Raw genomic sequence first — 19453 nt, forward strand, 5'->3', positions numbered from 1 at the left:
AATTTATGGATCACCAAAAAGAGGAAATGCAAGATTTAGTCTAGATGCACACCTCAGCCTGCGTACCAGATGGAGCTGGTAGACCGATGCTATGGCACAGAATTAACCTCCACCTCCATGGACAGCTGTGAGTCCAAAATGACTCTCAGGCTGTGCACCTGGTCCATTCATGACCACAGAGTTCTCCTGGATATTACCATGTCCGGCCCCTAGGTCTCAGGTTTGGGCTCTGAAGTCTCAGGGTCTGGAATACTCCTGAACTGGCAACCCTACAAGAGACAAGCAGGAACACATTTTGCACGCAATCCAACATGCTTTGCGGTCCATTGGCACAAGACGGACTTCTGGGCGATGATGGTGGTGAGACGCTAGCAGCGTTAATGCCGTCTTTAATTTCCCCTTCCTCTAAGCTAATTGAATCAATCATGGATTTAATAATGCAATTCCAGGGAGGGCATCATAGCAGCTGCCCTAATTGCACAGATCTAAAAGGGCTGACATTCAGTCAGCAAACCCAAAATCTGTCTCATCTGGAAATGCATGCAACGGTGCCTTAAAAAAACAACAACAGAGCAATCCTTTATATAAAACAAAAGAAGTAAAAGAGGAAAGAGCAATCTCTAGGTATTAACCTAAGTGTGCAGTTTGGCTCTGCTGCGTCTTAACTTTAAACCTTTGTCAAAACAAATTTGCTCAAATGCTGCTCTGTTAGCCTGCTGGGGAATATATTACGGCAGCATTTCATGGGATTATTCCAAATTTAAAGCTGGTGAATGAGAGAAGGGTCAAGCTCTTTTATCTATCACATTTACACCCCACCTTTCATCCAGGGAGCTCAAGAAGGCATACATGGTCCTTCCCCATTTTATCCTCAAAATAACCATGTCAGGTAGAGGTTAGGCTGAGAGTCTATGACCAGATCAAGGTCACTCAGTGAGCTTCATGGCTGATCAGGAATTTAAACCCTGATCTCTCCCAGATCCTAAACCACCACTCTAACCATACCAACTCTCTGCTTTCAGGGTGCAGAGTGTGGTTGTGGTAAATGGAAGTAATTATTTCCGTATGAGAGAAACTGGCAACAAAATAAATTTTCGCCTCCTAACCCAAAGCTCCTCTTCAGCCTTCTAGCTTGTCAACCACCCAATTGTGTTGTCCTCCACCAGATCATTTCATTCCCTCCTTCTAAGAATATGCTTTCCCCCACCTCCAATGGCCACACAACACTCTGTAGCTACTAAGCCTCCTCAGTGGTTATTGGGCTGTATTGGGGGTGGGGAGTCCCTGTGTTTGTGTGTGTATATATAACATTGATCATCTATAGCCATTATTGGTAAGCTTGACAGGCTGTGGTTCTCTCTCTCTCTCTCTCTCTCTCTCTCTCTCTCTCTCTCTCTCTCTCTCTGGGTTTCTTAAGAATGCTGGTCATGTGTCCTTATTTCTCAGTGGCCAAATATCAGCTGCATATCTGCCAGTACCCAGGAAATTATTCAGTTTACATTTAATGGCAGTCCTATATAATTGATATTTTTCTGAAAGAATAAATGAACCAAAACACAGCCATCCATGGGAATTCCTTCTCCAAGCTTGGCAATACAGTTCTCCAGCCAAGTGATGGGTACAGAAATGCTTGTATCAATCAATGCATGTATTTGCGAAAAGAACATACAAAGGCACATTATATTAAGGGGAAAGTATTGCGAGAAATTGGCACTAAACTGCTGGTGAATTTTAATGAGGACTTTAAAAAAAATGAACAAATTTTCAAACTGATCTGGAAATGTGGAGAACCAAATTTAAGGTAGGGAAAATGAGGACGTGAGGGGGAACCAAAACTGACAGATTTGCTCATCCCTACTCAGCACCTGAGTTGATGATTAGAGGAGGGAATTCCTAAAATATTCTGTACCGTGTGGACTCACATTGGCTCATAGCAATTTTTCCAAAGGCAAATCCTTCTGTCTCTCAAGTGGCTCGTAATCCAAGTAATTAAATGGTTTGGGGCAGAGAAGATGCCAAATGAAACAAAAACGACAGTGTATGGACAAAGTATCTCTTTAACCCATGACATGCCAGTCTCAGCAGCAACAATGAAAAGGGTGTCCATTCATCTGCTCCATGGATGTTTGCTGAAGAAGAGGTGCTTCTTGTTGTCTTAGCTGGTTGGGGGCTCTGAATACAGTCCAGGTGTTACAGTGATGGTGTGTCTGGAATCCTGCTGCCAAATGCTGTGTCCTCAGAAAATGAACCAGATGCTCCATAGATCAAGGACCTTGAGGAGCAGGCAGGGAACTGGTGCTCCACATCCCCTAGAGGGGCACCCAGGTGAGATATCTCCTGCAGAACCCTTGGAACTGTCAAAGGAGGAGGTGGAGCCATCCTTCAGTCGTCCAACTCCTTGGCTGGCAGCAGCGTGGCTTAGCAAAGCAGTGTCGCTGCCGCAGCTTCCCCTGAAGCATTCACTGTGATGCAAAAGCCGTTTTTGCACACCTCCCCAATCTCTCCATCCAGATGGAGGCATAACCAGGAAGGATGGGCAAAGTGTCGGTTCCAGTTTCTCTCCGTTCCTCATTTATCCACTCAGTTCCCCACTTTTCTGCATCAGTTTGTCTACTTTTTAAAAGTCTTCATCAGCATCTGAGTGTGCATTTCTTTTATTATGGACACATTTTGCATGCATGTGCAATTCCCCCTGACATTTTTTTAAAAAATATATTTTTTATTGAAAGTTTAACATTTTCCCCATTTTCCCTCCCTTCCCCCACCCTCTCACACAACCCCCACCCCCACGACTTCCCTTAGTTCCAGTCTTTGGTTTCTCTGTGAATGCTATTCTCTGCATGTTGCAAAGTTGTATAGATCCTTAAATTGTTTAACTGATTATTGTCAATAAAAAGTTTGCGAATGTTTATTCAAAACCTGCCAAGGAGTCTAATTCACTTTGTTGCCTCTTCAGATACTTTGTAAAGGGTTCCCATTCGTCTTTAAAATCACAGTTTTCCTTGTCCCGTAGTTTATGTGTCAATTTTGCCAGTTCTGCATAGTCCATCAGTTTTTCTTGCCGTGATTCTTTAGTTGGAATTTCTTCAGTCTTCCATCCTTGTGCTATTAGGACTCTCGCGGCTGTTGTCACATACATGAAGATGTTTTTCAGCTTTTGGGGCAGGTCTTTCCCTTCAATCCCTAACAAAAATGCTTCAGGATTTTTAACAAATGTTAGATGGAACATTTTCTTCAATTTGTTATATATCATTTCCCAAATTATTTTAATTACATTACAATCCCACCACATATGATAAAATGCCCCCTCCTTTTCCTTACACTTCCAACATATATTTGAATGAGTTTTGTACATTTTCCCTAACTGCACTGGTGTCATATACCCTGTGCACATCATCATTTAAACATGAGCGGAAGTGAATTTCTCCCTAATTCCTAATATCACTGTTCAATAGCTCATTCCAGCCAGGCAAAAGGACTTGAGAGGGGCTGCAGAGCGAGACCACTGCCACTTGGGGAGGGGGGCATGTCTTGGGCACAATCTCAGCTCGCAAGGGTCAGGTAGGAAGGTGAGACTCCCCACGCTTGCCCTAGATTGAGCCTTGCTGCAGCTCTAGCTCATAGTCTTAGGAGCACTTTATTATGAATTCAGATGCGATGCTGTCGCCAGAGCGCACACTATTTGCTGTATCAAAAGTTCTGCTCATCAAATAACTCCCGGCGCATTAACTGTTTTAAATGACTTTGCGGATGGAAACATTTCATAATGGCTTTAATTACCAGTCTGGTTCAGTGTTTGGAACCGGTTAGTTGAACGGAAATGCACAAGGAAGGCTGCAGATCTAAACATTAAATCTGGCTTCATTGCATAGTAGGATAAAACTCCGTTTGCCTGGGGTGCGTCAAATCTCAATAAAAACTATAATTCACATGATGGAAGTTAGCAGGGTTGACTTGTGTGGGAGATGATGCTTTGGAGAAAGTTTAATGTTTAACTCCAGAACGAGGCAGGAATTAATTCAGAAGAGACCACCCATCCCATCCTGATTACTGGGATTTTTGCAAAAGCGAGGCTTTGTCCTCAAGCCCAGTGCCCCAGGCAATTAAAGGTAAAGGACCCCTGACCATTAGGTCTAGTTGTGGCCGACTCTGGGGTTGTGGCGCTCATCTCGCTTTATTGGCTGAGGGAACCGGCGTACAGCTTCTGGGTCATGTGGCCAGCATGACTAAGCCGCTTCTGGCAAACCAGAGCAGCGCACGGAAACGCCGTTTACCTTCCCGCCAGAGCGGTACCTATTTATTTACTTGCACTTTGACGTGCTTTTGAACTGCTAGGTTGGCAGGAGCAGGGACTGAGCAACAGGAGCTCACCCTGTCACGGGGATTCGAACCGCCGACCTTCTGATCGGCAAGCCCTAGGCTCTGTGGTTTAACCCACAGCGCCACCCGCGTCCCCCCCAGGCAATTGCTTACCCCTAAATCTGACTCTCCTATGATTTTGCTCTAGAGTGGCTTTTAAGCAGAGTTTATTCCAGACCTGCTTTATGATAATACAAGCAATGTGGAATCTGAAATAAAATGCTACAGTACACCCGTGCCTCCCTGTTCTGGGTTCTAGCCAGGGTTCTTGCTCTCTTCCAGAATACTCCATTCCACCACCACCTTTCCATTTCCAACTGATGCTCAACATACCGTTGCTACTGAGCAGATTTCCACATTCCTGCGAGAAGTATTTTGCAGCTACTTGATGGAATAATTCCTTCCTAAGTCTGCTCCTGGTTCTGCAGTAAGAAATAACTATTGTAGTCTATTTGGAAGCCCCTCACTTTCACGATTTGTACAGGGTCTATCTGCACCGTCAAAGGGGGAGACCCGTTCTGCCCATGTTGTTTTATGGGCTGCCACCTTAATGTCACATTTGTGACGTGCCAAATCAATTACAGGAGGAGAGTTGTAAGTGGCTTGGGAAGGGGAAACAAATCAAGAGGACGCAGATGAATTCTCTTCGATATTATCAATTAACGTGGGAAGATTAAGTCATTGATCACAGGAAGAAAGCAACTGAAAATAAGATTCGACGCAAATAGCCTCCAACTGTAACTTTCAATAGTTCTGGCATAGATTTTCTTGCTGGGTGTACCAGTTACTAAGGCACAGAGCTTGTGGCCCTCTGAAAGGTGTTGGACTTTCAGAAATGGAAATTCCCACAATTTGCACGTTCATCCAAAGTCAGGAATGGAAAGCAAGCAAGATATATAAGCAGCATTAGCTATCAATCCACAAAGATTCGGTAAATAGCGACATTATTTTCTGCTTGTTATTTGCTATTTCCCTTTCACTGAAATTAATTACATAAGTGTAAAATAGAGCAGATAGAATGACAAACAAGGTTAGTTTCAGCAGAAGCTAAACTGCAGCAGAACAGAAATGGTCTGATTGCAACAAACCTCCTTGCCTCCTTGCATCCCTTGTTGGACCACAACTCCCATAATCTCTGACCATAATCTATATGGAGAACCACAGTTTTTTCATAGGAGACCCTTATTCCCCTCACAGAGCAGAGGTGGACTCAGGGGAGCACAGCTGGTTTGTCCACGCAAGGGGTGTCACAACAGTGACTTAGAACAGAAGGCAGAAGTTGGGGGGCACCGAATTTTTGGCATTGCCCAGGGCACCACTGCAGTTCGAAAGCCGAAAGCCCACCAGCTCTATCTATAATTCCCAAAGGGTTTAACAATTGGGCTCTCTTCCCAAGGAAGTATGGGAACTGTTGTTCTCTGTGAGGGAAATAAGGGTCTCCTAACAGCTCTCAACACCCTAACAAACTAGAGTTCCAAGGATTATTTCTCATGAACCATGACTGTTTAAAGTAGTATGCTAATGTTTTAGTGTATTGGGTAGATGGGGCGTGTGTGTGTGTGTGAAAGAGCATTAGAGGAGGCAGCAGGAGAAGGAGGAGGTGGTGGAGCCACCAGCCATTGAAGTTGTGTGTCTGCCCTGTGTCAGGGACCGTGCTGAGGTGGACTGCACTGAGGAAGAATGGTTGGAGCCACCCCCTCCTACTGATCCTGAATCTTCCCAGGAGCAGGAGGACAGTATAGATTTGGAACAGTGGTTTGCAGACGGGCATAGATCAGATGGCAGAAGCTGGGAAATACTGGAGGGGAAACAGCTAGGAGAAGAAACACTAGAAGAGAGAGAGTTAACAGGTTCACAGTCTCTGGATAGTATCTGCCCCCCCCTTCCCCAAAGCCACGGAGAGCTCAGAAAGTGTCAGAACAGAAAGCGCAGAGGCTACAAACTCAGATTACAAGATGTAGGAGTGATGTGGATTAATAGGAATGGAGGAGGGGTAAGCCTTAATTGGGAGCACCGCCATTCTAGAGGGATGCGTTCTGTTGTCTCTCGCTGTGATTATTAAATATTCTAAGTGGTAAGAAGACTCCTTTCCCTTTGTTCTGCTTATCTACTGCCACGGGGGAGGAAGTCGATTCCCTGAAGCCTGGCTCCTCCTGACATCATGTGCATGATGTTGCCCCCCCCCCAATTTCTCTTGCAATGTGGTGCCTCTGGACCTTGTAGGGAACATTTCCTCTCCCTGGAAACCTGATATCACAGTTCCGGGAAAAACACACATCAGGCAGATGGCTGGTGCTTGGAAAGTGGAGTTCAAAAACTTGTGAGTTGCTATCATGCTGCAGTGGAGTTGCTGGCTATCGATTGCCCTTGCCTGTTGAAACAAGAATGGGGTTCGACTGGGGGTGCAAACTGCCAGGCAACTGCAAAACCAATGGGCTGTGAAATGCTGACCTCGCAGCATTTCGGAGACTTTGATTGTATAGGTCCTTCCTCATTAAAGGAGACGGGAATTTTGTTTCGTCTCCTTGTTCAAGAAAGGCAATGCCATTTCTGGCTCAGTCATTAATTGTCAGCAGTGGTAGGCATTCAACCTTTGCTGACAGTGACAACCGGGAGATGCCATTATTACCAAAAAAAAAAAGTATTTCTATGAACCTGCTGTGAGCTGGTTCATGGAGAAACCAAACTCCTCTTCCTATGGCAAGAATGTTAATAGAGCCGTATTTCACTCAGAGTACCCCGAGGCACCGTTCCGAGTGCGAAGCTTGGCACCATTGATTTTTCCATTCTGCAAAGATCCCCTTTTGAATGGTTTGTAATTTACAGAAGCTAAAGGGTCAGCTCAGAGGCTTTCCCTTCCTGCAGAAGCTCCTCTATCTGCCCATAGCAAAGTTTCATTCAACTCACTGCACTTACAAGAGAGGTACTTGCGATATTTATCCCTCTTGCCTATTAAGAGCAGAACTCCTAAATTTCGAACATTATAACGACGGGCAAATTTCCATCTCTCGGTTCAGATCCCCACATTTCTGCATCACATTGCAGTTTTTTAAAAAAAGTTCTCATGCAAATTGTCAGCATTTTAGTGCAATTTTCTCCTAGTGTACAATTTTTGTTTGCAAAAGGGGGTGGGAGGAGGTTATTGGTTTGTCGGGGGTTTTTCTTTTTTTAATGTATTTTTATCTTGCATTTTTATGTTTTGAACCTTCCTGAGACCTATGGATGAAGGGCATTCATTGGCAATAAAAGTCCTGGCTAGATCCAATTGGCACTCAGTGTATGCAACATGTTGTTTTATGAGAGCTTTGGCCTGTTCGTATCCCATGCTGAGTAGAAAACCTGGGGAGAAGCCCAAAGTTGAGATTTTAGAGGTGTTACTAAAACAGGCTCCTCCCGTTTCAGCCTCACTCTGGGCTTGGTGGTGTAGGAAGGGGAGTGCGGTGGGTGTGGGCCGCCCCAGGTGTCATCACGGGGGGTGCGTGTGACAAAATGGCAAAAAATGTGCTTTTAAAATAAAATTTAAAAATTGGGTTCATGAAACTTCTTTTGTGAAAAAATATTTCTTAAAACGAGTTTAATAACTTCACCTGACAATTAATTGACTTCAACAAATCAACATAATACATATTGAAACTTTTTAGTTCAGTCAACAAATGCAACAAATGAACTCAATGCTGTGTAGTGGAGAATGGATGGATAAGGAAGGGGAGGGGTGTTTCTTTCCGCCGAAGTCTGTCTCTGCAGTTTGTACTCAAGTGGGACATATTTTTCCTTCTTCTAATACAGGGGTCACCAGCCTAAGGCCCATGGGCCAGATGCTGCCTGCGGAGGTTATTTGACCAGCCCACGAGCCGCCCGCGAACTGAGCCGCCCGCTCGCACACTGTGCTAAACCGGTGCAGTGTGGCGCAGAGACTCTCTTCCACTGCGCCGGAAATCGTGTCTGCGCACACGCAGACTCCAAAAATGGCATCTGTGCAGATGCAGATGCTGAAAATTGCAGGCACGCACATGATCTGGCTCACAGAGGGATCTCCACGGGACAGATCCGGCCCAGGCAAGATAAACCTTGCTGACCTCTGTTCTAATAAATTCAATGTGCGTGTGGGGGGGTGGACAAGAATTTTTCCACACCGGGTACCACCTGACCTTGCTCCACCACTGTCTGGGCTTCGACCACCGGCACGCACGCCTCTGTTGCCTGCCTCTGCTCTTGCCGCACGCCAACAGGTAAAAGGTGTCGGTGAATTCACTTTGCATGAAGAGACTATTGTGGCTTGAAAGAACCAGAGTTCAGGGGCTTCCAGGCGGTCTGTTTGCTAAGCATTCATCCTGTTGCGTTTGTAGGGAAATCATGCAACGTCGCATCATAGCAAGTGTTACCTCACACCTTCCGGTGCATTCCACAGTCACTTTCCTAAAAATGCATTTTTGTGTTTGTGAAGCAGGTTTGTTGTGCAAAAACCTCCCAGTCAACTATAATTGGACAGCGTGAGTTTGCCAGCATGTGACTGCCGTTGTTTTCGGGTGGGATTCACATTGGAAGCGCCCATAGGAAATACAGGCGGTTTTTCCTCAGTTGCCTGAAGGTCAGTTCATGGTCGTGCGAGGCATTCAGCTCAGGAATCATTAGCAATCGCTCCTCTGGACGCTCCCTAATTCCCCCCACCCTTTTTTTGCACATGAACTGTTATTCTGAGTGACGCTACAATTTTCGCTTAGAAAATGGAGAGTAAATTATTTTTTGCTTCCCTTTAGGGGAAACGGCTCAGTCAGCAACATTTGGAAAGTGTTCAGCGGGAGCCCTTTAATGCTCCTTGAACATTACTGCACTGCTGTTTGAAACACACCCTGTCTAGAGATTTTTTTTATTTTATTTTTGCTTTTAAAGTGGGGGGGGGGACTGGAGCATTAAAGGCAGTTGCAGGGGGTTGAAGTGAGTTGCCTTATTGGAAAGAATGGAACAGCAAACTTTGCAATTGAGGAGGAAAAGGAATGATAACGGATGCATGCAGGTTTAATTAGCTAAAGAAGAATTGCTAAAACATCTCTTGGGAGCCAAAGACTCCAGATGGTTGTAAAATCACCCAGAAGTTCCCTAACGTTCAGTAACAGAATTGGAATGAAAAATGATTATTACGTCACACTCCCTTCTCCAAAGACCGCAAGTTGTTATATGTATGTGTGTACAACTGCAACTTTTAGGCAGCTAGTCTCTGTTCAGACGTAACAGGAAACCAATAGTTTTGCCCCAGCAAATGAATGAGCCTGCCCGAGTCTTGGGCTTGCATATTTCTTTCCTTGCTTTCTTCCTCTTTCACACACTGGAGGACAAGATTGGAAGCGTCCCCTTTTAAACTACCTACAGCAGAGCTTTCCAAACCATGTGTCATGACACGTTAGTGCAGGGGTCAGCAAACTTTTTCAGCAGGGGGCCGGTCCACTGTCCCTTAGATCTTGTGGGGGGCCGGGATATATTTTTTTTGGGGGGGGGGGGAATGAACGAATTCTTATGCCCCGCAAATAACCCAGAGATGCATTTTAAATAAAAGCACACATTCTACTGATGTGAAAACACCAGGCAGGCCCTACAATTAACGCAGAGATTCATTTTAAATAAAAGGGTACATTCTACTCATTTAAAAACATGCTGATTCATGGGCCGGATTTAGAATGCGATTGGGCTGGATCCGGCCCCTGGGCCTTAGTTTGCCTACCCATACATTAGTATGTCAGCTGCAGTGTGCAAGTGTGTCTCGTGAACACTCCCCACTCTCTTCCCGGGGCTGGAAAGGGGTTAGTTTAACCTCCGATTTGCTAGTAAAACTGAATTACTGTGTCGCAAAACGATGCATGTCTAAAAAGTGTGTCACCAACACGAAAAGCCACCAACATGGAAGCTCTGGCCTACAGGATACCATATAGCTGAACTTGGTGGTTTGTAAACCATGGTTAAACCCAAGATCTGAAACTTGGAGCAGCCAACACAGTGCCCTCCTGATGTTGTTGTACTCCAACTCCCACCAGCCCCAGCCAGCATGGCCAACAGCCAGGAATGATGGGAACTGTAGTCCAGCAATACCTAAAAGGCCATAGATTTCTCATCCCTGGTTTAAACAAAGCATAGTTCCTTGGATTCTGACACTACGGTCAATAGTGGCTAGCTTAAAAGTGGGAGCTTTAATTTTGTTATCTGGAGTGAAAGAGGTAGAGAGGGAGAGGTTCACCTTGGGCCATACATTATTTCTCAGTCTAATCTACCTCAAAGGGTTGTTGTGAAGATAAAATGGAAGGAAAACCTCATTGTTCACCATTCTGGGCCTTTTGAAGGAGGATGGGATGTGAGCATAATAATTAATGATGATTCCCTGGCTAGAAGGCAGAGCTTTGAACTGGAAAATCCTGTGTTTGGTGGGGAAAACCCTCCCCCCCAACTCAGTAATTCATTAAATGCTTTTTGCTTATCTATAGCAATAAATCATTAGTCTACAATCTCACCAATTTTCTTTCCCTCTGCCTGCATTATTTATTTTAATTTTCTTTCAGTAGATTTATAGCTATTTTTTTCCTGCCCAGAAAAGACAAAGCAGCTAAGAATCTCATTACATCCACCAGACATACAGTAGAAACATTTAAGATGCCGTAACAAAAACAAGTAGCATTAGCAACAAGTTGTTTGCAACCAAATAAAAGGAGTAATCGATCACAGGCCCAGAACCTGCTAGAAAATGATAGGTACCTTCTTAACTGTCCATTAAAAAGCAAGCAAAGATGACACCTGGTGGATCTCCCCTCAAAAGTGTTCTACAATCTTGGGGCCACCACAAAAAGGACCCCATCTCCTCTGCCCATCTACCCTGATGGGACTCTGAGCAGGATTCCTGATGATCAGGAACTTTTATATGGTTATATAAGGTGGTTCTTGAGGTTTCCTGGGCCTAAGGAAGTTTAATTCAGTTTGCATTTTAAGTATAACGTTCCTAATTCACACTTTCCCAAAACGACAAAACAAGCGAAAAACAGCCATACTTTGAAGCTCGCACTTCTCTAAATATTGCACATGTCAGTTGTGCTTAAGTGGGGAGATGTGTATACAGTATGCAAATTGAGATCTCCGGTGTTGAGTTAGGATGGCTATGTAGCCAAAATAGGGCTGCTAAGACAATAGGGAGTGCTGCATCCTTGAAGGTGACCCTAGATTTCTGCAAATAGGAAAAAAATAGTGGGGAAACCTAAGGGGGCTACTTTTCTCCTGGGGGAAAAAAAGAAGAAATAGTGCAACAAGGGCTGAGCATTCTCAGTGACCACAGAATGCTGGGTGTCTGTTGTGGGGAGGTGAAAGAAACTACCCAGGAATGGAGTATCCCCTAAAAAGGGCTTGGCTGGCTGGTGCCTTAAACAGGATGCAATATTAAGGAAGTTTCGACAGCAGGCAAGTTTCATTGAAAGACAGTTTGGCTGCTGCTTGTGATCTTGTTCTGTCTGCTGGGGTGAACTTGCACAGCTTACATGATTTATGTAATTAATTAACGTAAATTAGATCGGTAACATTGACATTAACATTATTCCAACCCATTTCTATACCATTCCATATGCTTAAACCAGACTTCAATGGCAGTTCAGTCTTAGTCATCAGTGATGGGACACCATCCTCTGCCACATCTAATGGCCACAGGCAGGCATTCGGAGTGCCGGACTGGCCACATGGCATACACACTGCTCTGTTCTCCCATATTTTGCTGCCTTTCCCCCCCTCAGCCTCTGCCAACTGAGGAAAACACCTCACTCTGTCTAACAGTGATGCCAGCCCTGGCACAAACTGGTATAAACTTTTCTTTTCTTTTTTCTTTTTTGGTGAGCCATTTGTTTTATCTATTTACTTCTAAAGAAAATACCATACTTTCCTGTATATTAAAGGTAAAGGGACCCCTGACCATTAGGTCCAGTCATGGCCGACTCTGGGGTTGCGGCATTCATCTCGTTTCATAGGCTGTGTGAGCCGGCGTACAGCTTCCGGGTCATGTTGCCAGCATGACTAAGCCGCTTCTGGTGAACCAGAGCAGCACACGGAAACGCCGTTTACCTTCCCGCTGGAGTGGTACCTATTTATCTACTTGCACTTTGACGTGCTTTTGAACTGCTAGGTTGGCAGGAGCAGGGACCGAGCAACGGGAGCTCACCCCATCGCAGGGATTCGCACCCCCGACCTTCTGATCGGCAAGTCCTAGGCTCTGTGGTTTCATCCACAGCGCCACTTGTGTCCCTTTTCCCGTATATTAGATGAGGGTTTTTTTACTCCAAAAGAAAGTAAAAAATGGGTGGGTCATCTTATACATGGGTAGTGCAGAGGGGGAAAGGGTGATTGGTTGCATCCGCGAGCAGGATCTAGTGATTGGGTGGGTGAATGGTGTCTTCTGCAAGGGCTGCTTTCGATTGGCTGCTGCTTTGTCAATTTGGCTTGCGTCACTTGCGATTGTGAGTGTTTGCCAGTTGGGTGAGTGATATTCGGTTTGGCATTAAAACCCCCCCCCCCCCAAAAAAGCTCAACAACTCTGGTCAATTCCTTCAACAACTCTGTGCCATCTCCCCCCATTTTCTTGAATTTGAGCCCCCCAAAATAGGGGGCGTCTTATACACGGGGGCGTCTTATAGACGGGAAAGTACGGCACTTATATACAGGGCCTTTTTTCAGCCGGAACTCGGCAAAGTGCAGTTCTGGCACCTCTCAGGTAGGCACCATTGCCATTCTAAGAGAACGAGTGGGGTGTTCACAGTGAGTTCTGACACCTCTTTTTCTAGAAAAATAGCACTGAATACACACACGAGAGAGACCGGAGTTATGTTGCTTCTCTAGTTTTGAGAAGGCAACAGAAATTTAAGCCCTTGCACTCGTCGAATAGGTCAGGTCCAGGAAAAGAGAGCAAGTTGTAGTATAATGGCAACAAAGAGTCACTTATGGAAAAAACAAATGGTTGCAAGTTCCCTCAGTTCAAATTGCATGCAGATTTGACATCCCAATTTTTGCTTTGGTCCCCACCCCCGCACTCCCAATCACTTTAATGATTCACATTTCATTTTCCCCATCTGGAGACTTTCAGCCGTATAAACAGTTTTACCTGTCTTTCCTAACTCTCCTTCTGTTTCCTCAGGTCACAACAGATTTGACTTCTAGAGAAATGCTTTTCAGAGGTAAGTGATACATGGAATAATCTTTTGTACAATGTTGTTCTTTTCTATTAAAGTACAGTGGTACCTCGGGTTACAGACGCTTCAGGTTACATACGCTTCAGGTTACAGACTCCGCTAACCCAGAAATAGTACCTTGGGTTAAGAACTTTGCTCCAGGATGAGAACAGAAATCGCGCCGCGGCAGCAGTGGGAGGCCCCATTAGCTAAAGTGGTGCTTCAGGTTAAGAACAGACCTCCGGAACAAATTAAGTACGTAACCAGAGGTACCACTGTACTGAATCCGCCAGATCATCACTTACACCCAGTGCTGTTTTTCTCAAAAGAGAGGTGCCAGAGCTTACCATTCATTAATTCATTCATTTATTGAATTTATATACCGCCCTATACCTGGAGGTCTCAGGGCAGTTCACAAAGAAGTCACAATATATAACAACAAAATAAAAACAATAATCCAATAACACGCCTCCAAAAAGAGCCACCTTTTAAAGGGTATAGGATGTTGACAGTGCCAAATTTACATACAAGCTAAACAAACTATAGCTTAGGGCCCCACTCTCTTGGGGACCCTCAATAAATTTAAAGGAAAAAACAACTGGATATAAGATAATATTAAAAATAAAAATAAAACCCACATACAGCAACAGTGTCTTGTGTTGTGTAGGCTCCTATGATGTAAGTAATGGGCCCCGCCTGCTAGCCTGCTCCCTGAAACATCACTGGTTTGCTATTATTATTTCATGTTATAGCAAGTTTCTAGAGACTAGATTATGAGTCTTTGTAAATTGTGTTTCTAAAGGAACTTTTGTTATTGCCCAATGCCAATGTGTTTGCATTATTAAATTTGTTATGAATAAAAAATCATTTTAAGTTAGAGCTTAATTTCCCCCCCACTATTAATATACTTCTTATTTGTATTTCACTATTAATATACTTCTTCTTAATTGTATTTCAGTTCAACAATTACTTTGATAAAATACATATTTTGTGATGTGCAAATGGCTTTAGATACCTATTAGGTCCATAAATTACCATACAGCATATATTCAACACACAAAAAACCAGCAACAATTTGTTGTTGACAAAGGACAGCTGGACATATAAAGGGCCCCATTACCTTCAGTAGCTTAGGGCCTCATCAAACCTAAATCCAGCCCTGGTTGTTGATCAGGTCAAGGGAAGGCCTGGTAGAAAAGGAACATTTTTGCCTGGTGCCTAAAGATGTACAATTAACTCTTCCCTTGTTTTCGGAGCTGTGGACAAATCATTATCTAGTTCTGTATTGACTGGCAACAGCTCTCCAGGGCAGGCTTCCTCAAACTCGACCCTCCAGATGTTTTGAGACTACAATTCCCATCATCCCTGACCACTGGTCCTGCTAGCTAAGGATCATGGGAGTTGTAGGCCAAAAACATCTGGAGGGCTGAGTTTGAGGAAGCCTGCTCCAGGGTTTCAGGCAGTGTTTTCTCCCAACTTTACCTGGAGATGCTGAGAACTCTACGTGGGACTCATTGCAGGCAAGGCAGATGCTCCAACACTGAGCTATGGCCCTTTCTATCAAAATTCTCCAACCTATTTGTGGGTGGAGAAATTGGGGGTGCCATTTCACTGAACTTCTCCAGGGGAAGGAGAAACTCTCCAGCACTTTCTCAAAGATGGAGGCTCACCATTAGCAGGCACAGTTATTGCTGTTTTTTCTATTAAAAAACCTAACATTTGTTTTCGCTGCCACTTCAATGAAGGAAAGACTCAGCAAAGGCGTTGGCAGCCTGGCAGCTATTTTGCTTCCTCCCCAAACTCCCCAAACCTTGCATCATTTTGGGGGTATCGTTTGCGTGAAATGGTCACCACCACAAAACATGGTGAAGAATATTCTGCCCAGTGACCACCTTTTTTCTGGAGCAGGGAGGGGGGAAAAGGAGAAAACTATATCTCCATAAAAAGACCTCTGAGAAATGTTGAATCAGATCTACTTGCAACTCAGGGAGGGGGGCCCCCAACTTTTGTAGGACTCCCCCCAGCAAGCTATTTATTTATTTAACAGATTTTATATTTCACTTGATTGTAATAAAACCTCTAAGCACCGTACAAAACTATTAACAAAAAAAATGACCTATGAATGATGGGAGTGGGAGGGCTACACATTTCTCCTCCCTGCCGTAATCAATAAAACACATTGATAAATTGTGTGTTAAATGGTTATTCACTGCTGAATGTATAAAGCACATTCAGAGACCCTTGTGCATGTTAATACGTATTGTGCAATACGATAAGCCGCAATCCCATGCCCACAAAAATGGGAGTAAGGATGGAAAGATCTGCCCATTTTGGTTCACTAAGTTTCTCATTTTTCCAATTTTAAATTCAGTTCTCCACATGTTGCAGCCCTTTGTGAGATATATATATATAGACAGACAGACAGACAGACAGACAGACAGATAGACAGATAGACAGATAGATGATAGATAGATAGATAGATAGATAGATAGATAGATAGATAGATAGATGATAGATAGATATAATCCTCATGAAAATTCACCAGCCTTTTAGTGTGAATTTTCCATAACAAACACACTTTTTAATGCAGTTTTGACCAACGTACCCATTTTTGGCGAGCAACCTTCCCTAATAGAATGGCTCTTGTAGGTTATTTTCACTAATATATTCATTTGTTATGCACACCTTCCTTTGATATATGCATTTTTGTAAACGTTGGCTGGGAAACTGTGTCGCAAATTTGGATAAGGGCGAATTTTGAAGGATAGCTGTGTTTTGGTTCATAAATAGTTTCGGAAAGTGTGGTTTTGATGGGTTCGGCTTGCAATGCATTTTCAATCAAATTTCTCCTGCATCCCTAACTTGGGAGTAAACCCCATTGAAGGCAATGTGAATAACATCTGGCTAGCCATGCATAAAATTTTGTTGTATATTGTCATCCTGCATCTAAGCAGCATCCAAACCCTGGCCATCCTGGTGTCTCTGAGAAGCTAAGGGCATCAAGCAATTGGACATCATCTTCTCATCCCGATGCCCACAGTTCATAGGCACCCTGCCTCTGAACATGAAAGTCTTATCTGGGTACCATGTTCCTCTTAGACCATGAATCCATTTAACTCATGGTCATCCATTGCTACCTCTTAAATGAATTAAGGGCACATGTCGAGTATGCACTGTGTGATTATGAGTGGGTAGTTAAGGACATAGAAAGTTGCCTTATACTATGCCAGGCAGTGGATCTCTCTAGCTCCATCATTGCCTACACCAACTGGCAAAAGCTCTGCCTATGTGGTCCAGCTGAAGATTGAAGCTGGGACCTCTTGCATGCAACACAAATGCCCTACCACTGAGCTAATCGCTCTCTCTTCTCCAAATGAAAGGAACATAAGAAAGTGCCTTATACTCAGACCATTTGTCCATCTGGTTCAATATTCTCTATACAGGCTGGCAAGGTTTCTCGGGGGTTTCTAGATTACTTTCTCCACCTTACCTGGAGATGCCAGGGATTCAATCTGACACCATCTGCAAGCAAGGCTGCAGCTCTAACCACAGGTGCATTGCAACTAAACTTGTGGTTCCACAGGATTATACAAAATGTCACCAGATTCTGTGGAATCAACTCAGTAAATCTGGACTAGGGAAATTGAAATTAACATATTCCTTTGCAACAGATGAGGAGAAGGTACATTCTGATTCAGATTATCACCCTTTCTACTTTCTCATTGTTACTTTCACTGTTGCAATGGAATAACTTTAATGTCTGACTTTTTCTTTTTCTGCAGTTTAATGGGTTTTGTCCCATTTGAAAGGGAAACATTTTCTTATTTCTCAATCACACAAGAAAAGCTATTAAAAACTTCCTTATAACCACTTAATTTTTTTTTTAAGAAACAGACTCAGGCTGTAAAGCTCATGAGAAGTTTTAAATAGCATTCCCTTCACAAAAATAGATTTGAAAGACTAACGTTATTGTTACATTTAATGCTCCTTGCTGAATTTTGGCAGCAAAAACAAATACATTTGTGTAACTGAAATAAATAAATGTATTTGTTTTTGCTGCCAAAACTCAGCAAGGAGCATTTAATGTAACAATAATGTGTTGAGACTTTAACAGTGTGATTTCCTCTGTACATTTTTAAAAAAATGTCTATGTGTGGTTTTAAAAGATGAACATATTTCAAGCAGTAAGATGTTCTTTTTTAAAAAAAGAAATCCTCATGTTGGTCTCTTTAGTGATGTAATGATGAATTAATATCATGAATTCGTAATAAAATAATTCAAAATGGGTTCTATAGTTTCAGAGTTAGAGACACACACCCCAAATCATTGAGGCTGAGATATTGTGGCAGGCCTACTTTAAGAATCCAAACTCTTATCTTCTCTGCAACACCTACTTCATTGAAAAGAAACAGATTCTTTGCTCCATTACAAACTTTACATCCCACCATGACCCACTCTCTGTCAAAACACTGGTAATGCCATTTCTGAACATCTGCTTCAGTACACAAACATGCATTTGCTTGAAGTATCCTTTGCGTGAAAGCTTATAACAAAATTCACCTGCAACACACACCCTCAGGTAGAACAAACTGGAAACTGATCACAGGCACTGTAGTCAAATACAGAATCTCATTCTCCATCAAAGGAGCCATTCCCGGATATTGACAAATGGAACTCAGTGACTGCCTGTTTTTCAGTGGCAAAGTCCTTGTACAGTCTCGGAGCTTCAGTGCCAATCCATACACACAGTTTTGTCTCACAGTCAGCGGCTTTCGCTATTTGCAAAATGCAGCATACAGGTGAGCAGAGCTAGCAGGCTACAAAGCAACCCCTTTTCTCTAGGAAACAACTGGGAGGAAATAAGAGTTACCAACCTCTCAGAACTTGTTCAGTCCAGGAGTACCAAGCAGTGAGCTCTTCCCTGCGACGCGTCGACGCGATACAGAATCTTTGAGCATCCTTGCATAGCGGTGAAATTCCTCCAGCTGATCCAAGAAACCCCAGAGGACCAATGAGAGATTCCCCTTCTCCTCTTGACACCAGCCCACGTCTGGAAGCTGCCTCCCCACTCCCTTTGTTGCCACAAAGCAGCCAGGTTTTCCCAGTTGCTAACTAATTGCAGGAAACCGTCTCTGCTGCAATATCAGAATCGCTTGCTGCATTGGGCTCGCGGTGGATCGAGCGGGGCTGATCTTCCAAGCGACACCTGCTTGTGTCAAGCCAGAGGGGCTCTCCCTCCTTCTCCTCCTCCTCTTCTGTTCGGCACAATTCACCTCCTGGGGGGCTGCGTGTTCCTGATCATCACATCCACGCCACTGTCTAGGGCTTTGCTGTCTGCAGTCCCTTGCTTGCCCTAGCCAGAGGCTGTGCAAACAGCCCATTGAGGGGAAAGGAGCTAGATGCACAGCACTGAGGACCAGATAAGAAAGATGGGGAGATTTTTAGTTTTGCATCAGCCCAATGGCATTGCCGTGGTACCATTTGAAAAAGACCCTTTGCCTGCTTTATACCTTTATCCCTCTCCCCCACCCCCTTATAATTTGCATGCAGAGCCAGAAAGCCCAATTTTCCCGCACTTCCCCCTCCGCACATCATAACAAGCAATAGAGAGCAAAGGAGGAGGGTTAAGTCTTGTATTGCATTGTATTTTGAGTGGGGAGGAGGAATTAGAAGTTATTTCTTTGTCCAGGCTTGTGCACAGTGAACGAGTACAGGAGCGGAGGGGTCAGGAGGAGAAAGCACATCAAAATTGAAATCCAAGGACCAGATTACCATTTTGCGCTCTTTAATACATGTTTGAAAGCTGGCGACTTGTCTCTTGAAGCAGCAGCGGCGGGTCCCCGATCCAGAGCCTGCTTTTAACAGCCGCTGTGAATCATGAAGCATCTATTGTGGATTTACACTGCAATTCT

At 43.9% G+C, this 19453-nt stretch overlaps 1 protein-coding gene across 1 annotated transcript in view; it reads right to left on the bottom strand.

The window, feature by feature from the left end:
- The window catches only part of CTXND1 (cortexin domain containing 1), a 36851-nt gene extending 17673 nt beyond the window's left edge, over positions 1-19178 (bottom strand). The window contains exon 1 of the mRNA XM_081888837.1: positions 18416-19178. The gene's annotated coding sequence lies outside the window, so the exon portion shown is untranslated. The remainder of the gene's footprint in view (positions 1-18415) is intronic.
- Positions 19179-19453: the final 275 nt, after the last annotated feature.

Source organism: Podarcis melisellensis (assembly GCF_964234715.1).
Source record: "Podarcis melisellensis genome assembly, chromosome: 14".
Classification (NCBI taxonomy): Eukaryota; Metazoa; Chordata; class Lepidosauria; order Squamata; family Lacertidae; genus Podarcis; species Podarcis melisellensis.